The sequence below is a fragment of the Triticum aestivum genome, chromosome 4B (assembly GCF_018294505.1).
Source record: "Triticum aestivum cultivar Chinese Spring chromosome 4B, IWGSC CS RefSeq v2.1, whole genome shotgun sequence".
Classification (NCBI taxonomy): Eukaryota; Viridiplantae; Streptophyta; class Magnoliopsida; order Poales; family Poaceae; genus Triticum; species Triticum aestivum.
The window spans coordinates 158,039,618-158,050,538 of NC_057804.1; positions in this window are offsets into that span (position 1 = coordinate 158,039,618).

The window sequence follows — 10,921 nt, forward strand, 5'->3', positions numbered from 1 at the left end:
GGGCACAATAGGATAGCAACATAAACACAAGCAAATTAAACCAATTATAGAAATTCATCAATCACCGATAGGACAACAAAAATCTACTCAGACATCATAGGATAGCAACACATAATTGGATAATAATATGAAGCATAAAGCACCATGTTCAAGTAGAGAGTACATCGGGTTGCGGGAGGGCGTACCGCTGAATATAGATGGGGGAAGGTGATGGAGATGTTGGTGAAGATGGCGGAGGTGTTCGTGAAGATCGCGGTGATGATGATGGCCCCCGGCAGTGCTCCGGCGCCACCGGAAGCAGGGGGAGAGCCCCCCTTCTTCTTCTTCTTCATTGATCTTCTCCCTAGATGGGAGAAGGGTTTCCCCTCTAGTCCTTGGCTCCCATGGCGTGGGAGGGGCGAGAGCCCCTCCGAGATTGGATCTATCTCTCTGTCTCTCTCTGTTTCTGCGTTCTCAGATTCTGCCCTGGCACCGTTTCTTTTATATCCGGAGTTCTGTAACTCCGATTGGATTGAAATCTTTGCCCAGATATTTTTCCAAAAATTAGCTTTCTTGCGGCCAAAGAAGGGCGTCAACCGCCTTACGAGGGGCCCATGAGGGTCAGGGGCGCGCCCAGTTAAAGTGGGCGCGCGAACCACCCTCGTGGCCACCTCGGGCACCGTCTCGTGTTGATTTTACTTCCCAAAAATCATAAATATTCCAAAAATAAGCTCCATCCATTTTTATCCCGTTTGGACTCCGTTTGATATTGGGTTTCTACAAAACATAAAACATGCAACAAATAGGAACTGGCACTGGGCACTGGATCAATATGTTAGTCCCAAAAATAGTATACAAAGTTGCCAAAAGTATATGAAAGTTGAATAATATTGGCATGGAACAATCAAAAATTATAGATACGATGGAGACGTATCAGCAAGCCATTAAGCAAGACCTCATCCCCTTTTAATAGTGTTGGCTTTCCTATGGACTCAATGTGATCTTTGATCACTGAAATAGAAAATGTAGAGTCTTGAACTTTAGAGCTTGATCCAATCCTTTGTCCTTAGCATTTTGAGGGGTCCACATTCCTAATCCATGCCATGCCAATCATTGAACTTTCCTGAAATATTTATCTTGAAATTGCATTAGTTCAATGAGCTATATGTTGTTAGTCATTACCAAAACCACCCGGGGATAGTTGCACTTTGACAAGCCAAGGGCTCAGGACGAGCTGGCCCGCTGCGACCTCCCCAAGCGACGGCGACTGCCAATGCTGCTGCCCGTATGGAGGGGGCCGTCCCCATGGTGCAGTCCCCAACACAGCATCCAGCACGGGCGCGAACAAATCAAGACCCCGATGACGTCTCGATGGCCTCCTCTGGCCCTCGAGCGCGTCTAGGCCAACGGAGAACCCCGGAAGATAGGTGGAGAAAAGACGTGTGTGTCCTCGAGAAGCACCACAGCAGCCTCCTCTGAGCCGACGAGCGCGACGGCCCCAAAGTTGACGAGCCCGTGATCGGTGTTGGCGGGTCCCTACCCTTCGAGGTTGGTTGCCCTGCCTTTACTCGTGAGCTGCGGGAAGTCCGTTGGCCGTCCATTCGCACGTTCAAGCCAGAGATACCTGAGAAGTACGACGGGAGGCCGAACCCGGCAAAGTTCCTGAGCATCTACACCATCGCTGTTCAGGCTGCCGGGGGGAGAGATGAGATGGTGTTCGCCAGTTACTTCCCTTTGGCCCTCAAGTCCAATGTGAGGTCTTGGCTGATGCACCTGCCGAAGAACTCTATTTCTTCATGGGCAGACCTGTGCCATGAGATCATCGGTACTTCACTGGTGGCCACTAGGAGCCTTTATTGCTATACTTGGTGGCAACCAACCAAGTGGTCAGTGCAGCCTTGGTAGCACAACGATAAGTGAACGAGGAAGTGTTGGGGAACATAGCAGAAATTCAAAATTTTGTATGCATCACCAATATCAATCTATGGAGATTCTAGCAACAAGAGAGGGAGAGTATGAGCATCTTCATACCCTTGAAGATCGCTAAGCGGAAGCGTTACAAGAACGCGGTTGGTGGAGTCGTACACGCAGCGATTCAGATCGCGGTCGATTCCGATCTAAGCACCGAACAACGGTCCCTCCGTGTTCAACACACGTACAGCCCGGGGATGTCTCCTCCTTCTTGATCTAGCAAGGGGAGAGGAGAAGTTGAGGGAGAGCTCTGACAGCACGACGACGTGGTGGTGGAGCTTGCAGTTCTCCGGCAGAGCTTCGCCAAGCACTACGGAGGAGGAGGAGGTGTTGGGGAGGGAGGGGGCTGCGCCAGGGGAAGGGTGAAGCTCCCATGCGCCTCCCCGCTATATATAGGGGTGGAGGGGGCTGGTTTCTTGCCCTCCATGTCCATTGGGGCGTTGGCAAACGTGGGAGGAAAGAAATCCCATCATTTCCTTCCGAACCGATTGTTATCCCCCTTTTTTAGGGATCTTGATCTTATCCCTTCGGGATATGATCTTATTCCTTCTAAGAGGGGATATGGGTGCGCCTTGACCAGGGGTGTGGGGCCTTGCCCCCACTACCCACGTTCATGTGGGTCCCCCCATGCAGGTGGGCCCCACTCCGGAACCTTCTAGAACCTTCCCGGTACAATACCGAAAAATCCCGAACATTTTCCGGTGGCCAAAATAGGACTTTCCATATATAAATCTTTACCTCCAGACCATTCCGGAACTCCTCGTGATGTCCGGGATCTCATCCGAGACTCCGAACAACATTCGGTAACTGCACTCTAATTCCCATAACAACTCTAGCGTCACCGAACCTTAAGTGTGTAGACCCAACGGGTTCGGGAATCATGCTGACATGACCGAGACAGCTCTCTGGCCAATAACCAACAGCGGGATCTGGATACCCATGTTGGATCCCACATGTTCCACGATGATTTCATTGGATGAACCACCATGTCAAGGATTCAAGCAATCCCGTATACAATTCCCTTTGTCAATCGTTATGTTACTTGCCCGAGATTCGATCGTCGGTATCCCAATACCTCGTTCAATCTCGTTACTTGCAAGTCACTTTACTCGTTCCATAATGCACGATCCCGTGACTAACTAGTTAGTCACATTGAGCTCATTATGATGATGCATTACCGAGTGGGCCCAGAGATACCTCTCCGTCACATGGAGTGACAAATCCCAGTCTCGATTCATGCCAACCCAACAGACACTTTCAGAGATACCGATAGTGCACCTTTATAGCCACCCAGTTACGTTATGACGTTTGGCACACCCAAAGAATTCCTACGGTATCCGGGAGTTGCACAATCTCATGGTCTAAGGAAGTGATACTTGACATTAGAAAAGCTTTTAGCAAACAAACTACACGATCTTGTGCTATGCTTAGGACCGGGTCTTGTCCATCACATCATTCTCCTAGTGATATGATCCCGTTATCAATGACATCCTATGTCCATGGTCAGGAAACCATAACCATCTATTGATCAACAATCTATTCAACTAGAGGCTCACTAGGGACATGTTGTGGTCTATGTATTCACACATGTATTACGGTTTCCAGTTAATACAATTATATCATGAACAATAGACAATTATCATGAACAAGGAAATATAATAATAACCATTTTATTATTACCTCTAGGGCATATTTCCAACAGTCGCCCACTTGCACTAGAGTCAATAATCTAGTTCACGTCATTATGTGATTGTATTGAATCCAACACCCATGGTGTTTGATCATATCTCGCTTGTGAGAGAGGTTTATTAGTCAACGGGTCTGAAGCTTTCAGATCCGTGTGTGCTTTACAAATATCTATGTCATCTTGTAGATGCAGCTACTAGGCGCTACTTGCAGCTATTCCAAATAACTGCTCTACTATACGAATCCGGTTTACTACTCAGAGCCATCCAGATTAGTGTCAAAGTTTGCATCGACGTAACCCTTTACGACGAACTCTTTTAGCACCTCCATAATCGAGAAAATTCCTTAGTCCACTAGTTACTAAGGTTAAGTTTGACCGCTGTCATGTGAACCATTCCTGGATCACTCTTGTACCCCTTGACTGACTCATGGCAAGGAACACTTCACGTCCGGTACTCCGCATAGCATACTGTAGAGCCTACGTCTAAAGCATAGGGGACGACCTTCGTCCTTTCTCTCTCTTCTGCCGTGGTCAGGTCTTGAGTCTTACTCAATACTCATACCTTATAACACAACCAAGATCTCCTTCTTTGCCGATCTATTTTGAACTCCTTCAAAATCTTGTCATGGTATGTGTTCGTTTGAAAGTACTATCAAGCGATCTTGATCTATCCTTATAGATCTTGATGCTCAATGTTCAAGCATCTTAATCTAGGTTTTCCATTGAAAAACACTTTTCAAATAACCCTATATGCTTTCCAGAAACTCTACATCATTTCTGATCAACAATATGTCAACAACATATACTCATTAGAAATTCTATAGTGCTCCCACTCACTTCTTTGGAAATACAAGTTTCTCATAAACTTTGTATAAACCCAAAATCTTTGATCATCTCATCAAAGTGTATATTCCAACTCCGAGACGCTTACTCCAGTCCTTAGAAGGATTGCTGGAGCTTTGCATACTTGGTAGCATCTTTCAGGATTCTCAAAACCTTCTAGTTATATCACATACAACCTTTCATCAAGAAAATCGTCGAGGAAACAATGTTTTGACATCCTATCTGCAAGATTTCATAAATAATGCAGTAACTGCTAATATAATTCCAACAGACTCTTAGCATCGCTACGAATGAGAAAGTCTCATCGCAGTGAACTCCTTGAACTTGTCGGAAAACATCTTAATGACGAGTCGAGCTTTCTTAATGGTGATACTTACCATCATTGTCTGTCTTCCTTTTAAAATCCATCTGTACTCAATAGCCTTACGACCATCGAGTAGTTCTTCCAAAGTCTATACTTCGTCTTCATACATGGATCCTCTCTTGGATTTTATGGCCTTGAGCCATTCGTCGGAATCCGGGCCCACCATCGCTTATCCATAGCTCGTAGGTTCATTGTTGTCTAGCAACATGACCTCTAAGACAGGATTACGTACCACTCTGATGTAGTACGCATCCTTGTCAACCTACGAGGTTTGGTAGTGACTTGATCTGAAGTTTAATGATCACTATCATTAGCTTCCACTTCAATTGGTGTAGGCGCCATAGGAACAACTTCCTGTGCCCTGCTACACACTAGTTGAAGTGATGGTTCAATAACCTCATCAAGTCTCCACCATCCTCTCACTCAATTCTTTCAAGAGAAACTTTTCCTCGAGAAAGTACCCATATCTGGAAACAATCACTTTTGCTTCTGGATCTGAATTAGGAGGTATACCCAACTATTTTTGGGTGTCCTATGAAGATGCATTTTATCCGCTTTGGATTCGAGCTTCTCAGGCAAAACTTTTTTACATAAGCATCACAGCCCCAAACTTTTAAGAAATGACAGCTTAGGTTTCTCTAAACCATAGTTCATACGGTGTCATCTCAACGGAATTACGTGGTGCCCTATTTAAAGTGAATGCGGTTGTCTTTAATGCCTAACCCATAAACGATAGTGGTAATTCGATAAGAGACATCATGGTATGCATCATATCCAATAGGGTGCATTTACGATGTTCGGACACACCATCACACTATGGTATTCCAGGCGGTATTGCTTGTGAAACAATTTCCACAATGTCTTAATTGTGTGCCAAACTCGTAACTCAGATATTTATCTCTATGATCATATCATAGACATTTTATCCTCTTGTCACGACGATCTTCAACTTCACTCTGAAATTACTTGAACCTTTCAATAATTCAAATTTGTGTTTCATCAAGTAAATATACTAAGAATCTACTCAAATCATCTGTGAAGTAAGAGCATAACGATATTCACTACGTGCCTCAGCACTCATTGGATTGTACACATCAAATGTATTACTTCCAACAAGTTGCTCTCTTGTTCCATCTCACTGAAAACGAGGCCTTTCAGTCATCTTGCCCATGTGGTATGATTTGCATGTCTCAAGTGATTCAAAAACAAGTGAGTCCAAACGATCCATCTGCATGGAGTTTCTTCATGCGTATATACCAATAGACGTGGTTCACATGTCTCAATCTTTTCAAAAACAAGTGAGTCCAAAGATCCATCAATATGGAGCTTCTTCATGCGTTTTATACCAATATGAGTTAAGTGGCAGTGCCACAAGTATGTGTACTATCATTACTATCTTATATCTTTTGGCATGAACATGTGTATCACTACGATCGAGATTCAATAAACCATTCATTTTAGGTGCAAGACCGTTGAAGGTATTATTCAAATAAACAGAGTAACCATTATTCTCCTTAAATGAATAACCATATTGTGATAAACATAATCTAATCATGTTTATGCTCAACGCTAACACCAAATAACAATTATTTAGGTTTAACACCAATCTTGATGGTAGAGGGAGCAGGCGATGCTTGATCACATCAACCTTCGAAACACTTCCAACACACATCGTCATCTCACCTTTAGCTAGTCTCCGTATATTCCGTAGCTCTTTTATTTCGAGTTACTAACACTTAGCAACCGAACCGGTATCTTAATACCCTGGTGCTACTAGGAGTACTAGTAAAGTACACATTTAATACAATGTATATCCAATATACTTCTGTCAACCTTGCCAGCCTTCTCATCTACCAAGTATCTATGGTAGTTCTGCTTCAGTGACCGTTCCCTCATTACAGAAGCACTTAGTCTCGGGTTTGGGTTCAACCCTGTGTTTCTTCACTAGAGGAGCAATTGATTTGTCTTCTCATGAAGTATCCCTTCTTGCCCTTGCCATTCTTTAAACTAGTGGTTTTACTAACCATCAACAATTGATGCTCCTACTCGATTTCTACTTTCGCGGTGTCAAACATCGCGAATTGCTCAAGGATCATCATGTCTATCCCTGATATGTTATAGTTCATCATGAAGCTCTAATAGCTTGGTGGCAATGACTATGGAGAACCATCTCTATATCATCTAGAATATTAACTCCCACTCGATTCAAGTGATTGTAGTACTCAGACAATCTGAGCACATGCTCAATGATTGAGCTTTTCTCCCTTAGTTTGCAGGTTAAGAAACTTGTCAGAGGTCTCATACCTCTTGACGTGGGCACGAGCCTGAAATCCTAATTTCAGCTCTTGGAACATCTCATATGTTCTGCGACGTTTCAAAAAATGTCTTCGCTGCCTCAATTCTAAACCGTTTAACATTACGCACTGAACTATCACGTAGTCATCAAAACGTGTATGTCAGATGCTCGCAACATCCACAAACGGCGCTCGAGGTTCAGCACACCGAGCGGTGCATTAAGGACATAAGCCTTCTGTGCAGCAATGAGGATAATCCTCAATATACGGACCCAGTCCGCATAATTGCTACTATCAACTTTCAACTAAAATTTTCTCTAGGAACATATCTTAAACAGTAGAACTAAAGCGCAAGCTACAACATAATTTGCAAAGTCCTTTTGACTATGTTCATGATAATTAAGTTCATCTAATGAACTCCCACTCAGATAGACATCCCTCTAGTCATCTAAGTGATACATGATCCGAGTCAACTAGGCCGTGTCCGATCATCACGTGAGACGGACTAGTCATCATCGGTGAACATCTCCATGTTGATCGTATCTACTATATGACTCATGTTCGACCTTTTGGTCTCTTGTGTTCCGAGGCCATGTCTGTACATGCTAGGCTCGTCAAGTCAACCTAAGTGTTTTGCGTGTGTAAATCTGGCTTACACCCATTGTATGTGAACGTTATAATCTATCACACCCGATCATCACGTGGTGCTTCGAAACAATGAACTTTCGCAATGGTGCACAGTTAGGGGAAACACTTTCTTGAAATTTTAATGATGGATCATCTTATTTATGCTACCGTCGTTCTGAGCAAATAAGATGTAAACATGACAAACATCACATGCAAATCATAAAGTGACATGATATGGCCAATATCATCTTGCGCCTTTGATCTCCATCTTGAGGCATGACATGATCACCTTCGTCACTGGCATGACACCATGATCTCCATCATCGTGTCTTCAAGAAGTCGCCAACTATTACTTCTACTACTATAGCTAATGGTTTAGCAATAAAGTAAAGTAATTGCATGGCGTTTTCAATGACACGCAGGTCATACAATAAATTAAGACAACTCCTATGGCTCCTGCCGGTTGTCATACTCATCGACATGCAAGTCGTGATTCCTATTACAAGAACATGATCAATCTCATACATCACATATATCATTCATCACATTCTTTGGCCATATCACATCACATAGCATACCCTGCAAAAACAAGTTAGACGTCCTCTAATTGTTGTTGCATGTTTTACGTGGCTGCTATGGGTTTCTAGCAAGAACATTTCTTACCTACGCAAAAGCCCCAACAGTGATATGCCAATTGCTATTTACCCTTCATAAGGACCCTTTTCATCGAATCTGATCCGACTAAAGTGGGAGATACTGGCACCCGCTAGCCACCTTTATGCAACAAGTGCATGTCAGTCGGTGGAACCTGTCTCACGTAAGCGTACGTGTAAGGTCGGTCTGGGCCGCTTCATCCCGCGATGCCGCCGAATCAAGATAGGACTAGTAATGGTAAGCAAATTGAACAAATCAACACCCACAACTACTTGTGTTCTACTCGTGCATAGAATCTACGCAATAGGCCTAGCTCTGATACCACTGTTGGGGAACGTAGCAGAAATTCAAAATTTTCTACGCATCACCAAGATAAATCTATGGAGATTCTAGCAACAAGAGAGGGAGAGGATGAGCATCTTCATACCCTTGAAAATCGCTAAGCGGAAGCGTTACAAGAACGCGGTTGGTGGAGTCGTACACGCAGCGATTCATATCGCGGTCGATTCCGATCTAAGCACCGAACAACGGTGCCTCCGCATTCAGAACACGTACAACCCGGGGACATCTCCTCCTTCTTGATCCAGCAAGGGGAGAGGAGAAGTTGAGTAAGAGCTCCGGCAGCACGACGGCGTGGTGGTGGAGCTTGCAGTTCTCCGGCAGAGCTTCGCCAAGCACTACTAGTATGGAGGAGGTGTTGGGGAGGGAGAGGGCTGCGCCAGGGGAAGGGTGAAGCTCCCATGCGCCTCCCCACTATATATAGGGGTGGAGGGGGCTGGTTTCTTGCCCTCCAAGTCCATTGGGGCGTTGGCAAAGGTGTGAGGAAAGAAATCCCATCATTTCCTTCCCCACCGATTGTTATCCCCTTTTTTAGGGATCTTGATCTTATCCCTTCGGGATATGATCTTATTCCTTCTAAGAGGGGATATTGGTGAGCCTTGACCAGGGGTGTGGGGCCTTGCCCCCTCTACCCACGTTCATGTGGGTCCCCCATGCAGGTGGGCCCCACTCTGGAACCTTCTAGAACCTTCTCGGTACAATACCGAAAAATCCCGAACATTTTCCGGTGGCCAAAATAGGACTTCCCATATATAAATCTTTACCCGTGGACCATTCCGGAACTCCTCGTGACGTCTGGGATCTCATCCGGGACTCCGAACAACATTCGGTAACTGCACACTAATTCCCATAACAACTCTAGCGTCACCGAACCTTAAGTGTGTAGACCCTACGGGTTCGGGAATCATGCTGACATGACCGAGACAGCTCTCTAGCCAATAACCAACAGTGTGATATGGATACCCATGTTGGCTCCCACATGTTCCATGATGATTTCATCGGATGAACCACGATGTCAAGGATTCAAGCAATCCCGTATACAATTCCCTTTGTCAATCGGTACGTTACTTGCCCGAGATTCGATCGTTGGTATCCCAATACCTCGTTCAATCTCGTTACCGGCAAGTCACTTTACTCGTTCCATAATGCATGATCCCATGACTAACTACTTAGTCACATTGAGCTCATTATGATGATGCATTACCGAGTGGGCCCAGAGATACCTCTCCGTCACACGGAGTGACAAATCCCAGTCTCGATTCATGCCAACCCAACAGACACTTTCGAAGATACCCGTGGTGCACCTTTATAGCCACCCAGTTACGTTGTGACATTTGGCACACCCAAAGCATTCCTACGGTATCTGGGAGTTGCACAATCTCATGGTCTAAGGAAATGATACTTGACATTAGAAAAGCTTTTAGCAAACGAACTACACGATCTTGTGCTATGCTTAGGATTGGGTCTTGTCCATCACATCATTCTCCTAATGATATGATCCCTTTATCAATGACATCCTATGTCCATGGTCAGGAAACCATAACCATCTATTGATCAACGAGCTAGTCAACTAGAGGCTCACTAGGGACATGTTGTGGTCTATGTATTCACACATGTATTACGGTTTCCAGTTAATACAATTATAGCATGAACAATAGACAATTATCATGAGCAAGGAAATATAATAATAACCATTTTATTATTGCCTCTAGGGCATATTTCCAACAGGAAGAGAGTGGGAAGAGGCTAGCAGAGTTAGATAAGGATCAGAACAGCAGTGGGCACGACAACGAGAGCAACCCCAAGGACGTGGCAAGGAAGAAAGTGGTGCAGCGCCCAGTGTACTTTGTCAGCTCCTTGTTACAGGGGGCTAGATCGAGGTACTCTGGCATGCAAAAGTTGATATTTGGTCTCATCATCGCCTCAAGAAAACCGCGCCACTACTTCCAAGCCCATGAGATCATGGTTGTTACTCGTTTCCCGTTGCAACGGATACACCGAAACCCAGAGGCTACTAGTAGAATAGTTTGTCCGCTTCCTCCAAACTGGAGAGCTTCTCGGTGATCAAGATGAAGGTGACAGAGTAGCCCAGAGGGCCAGTATGTATCAGTTTGTCGATGACACTCTATACAAAAGGAGGCCCAACGGTGTGAAATTGAAGTG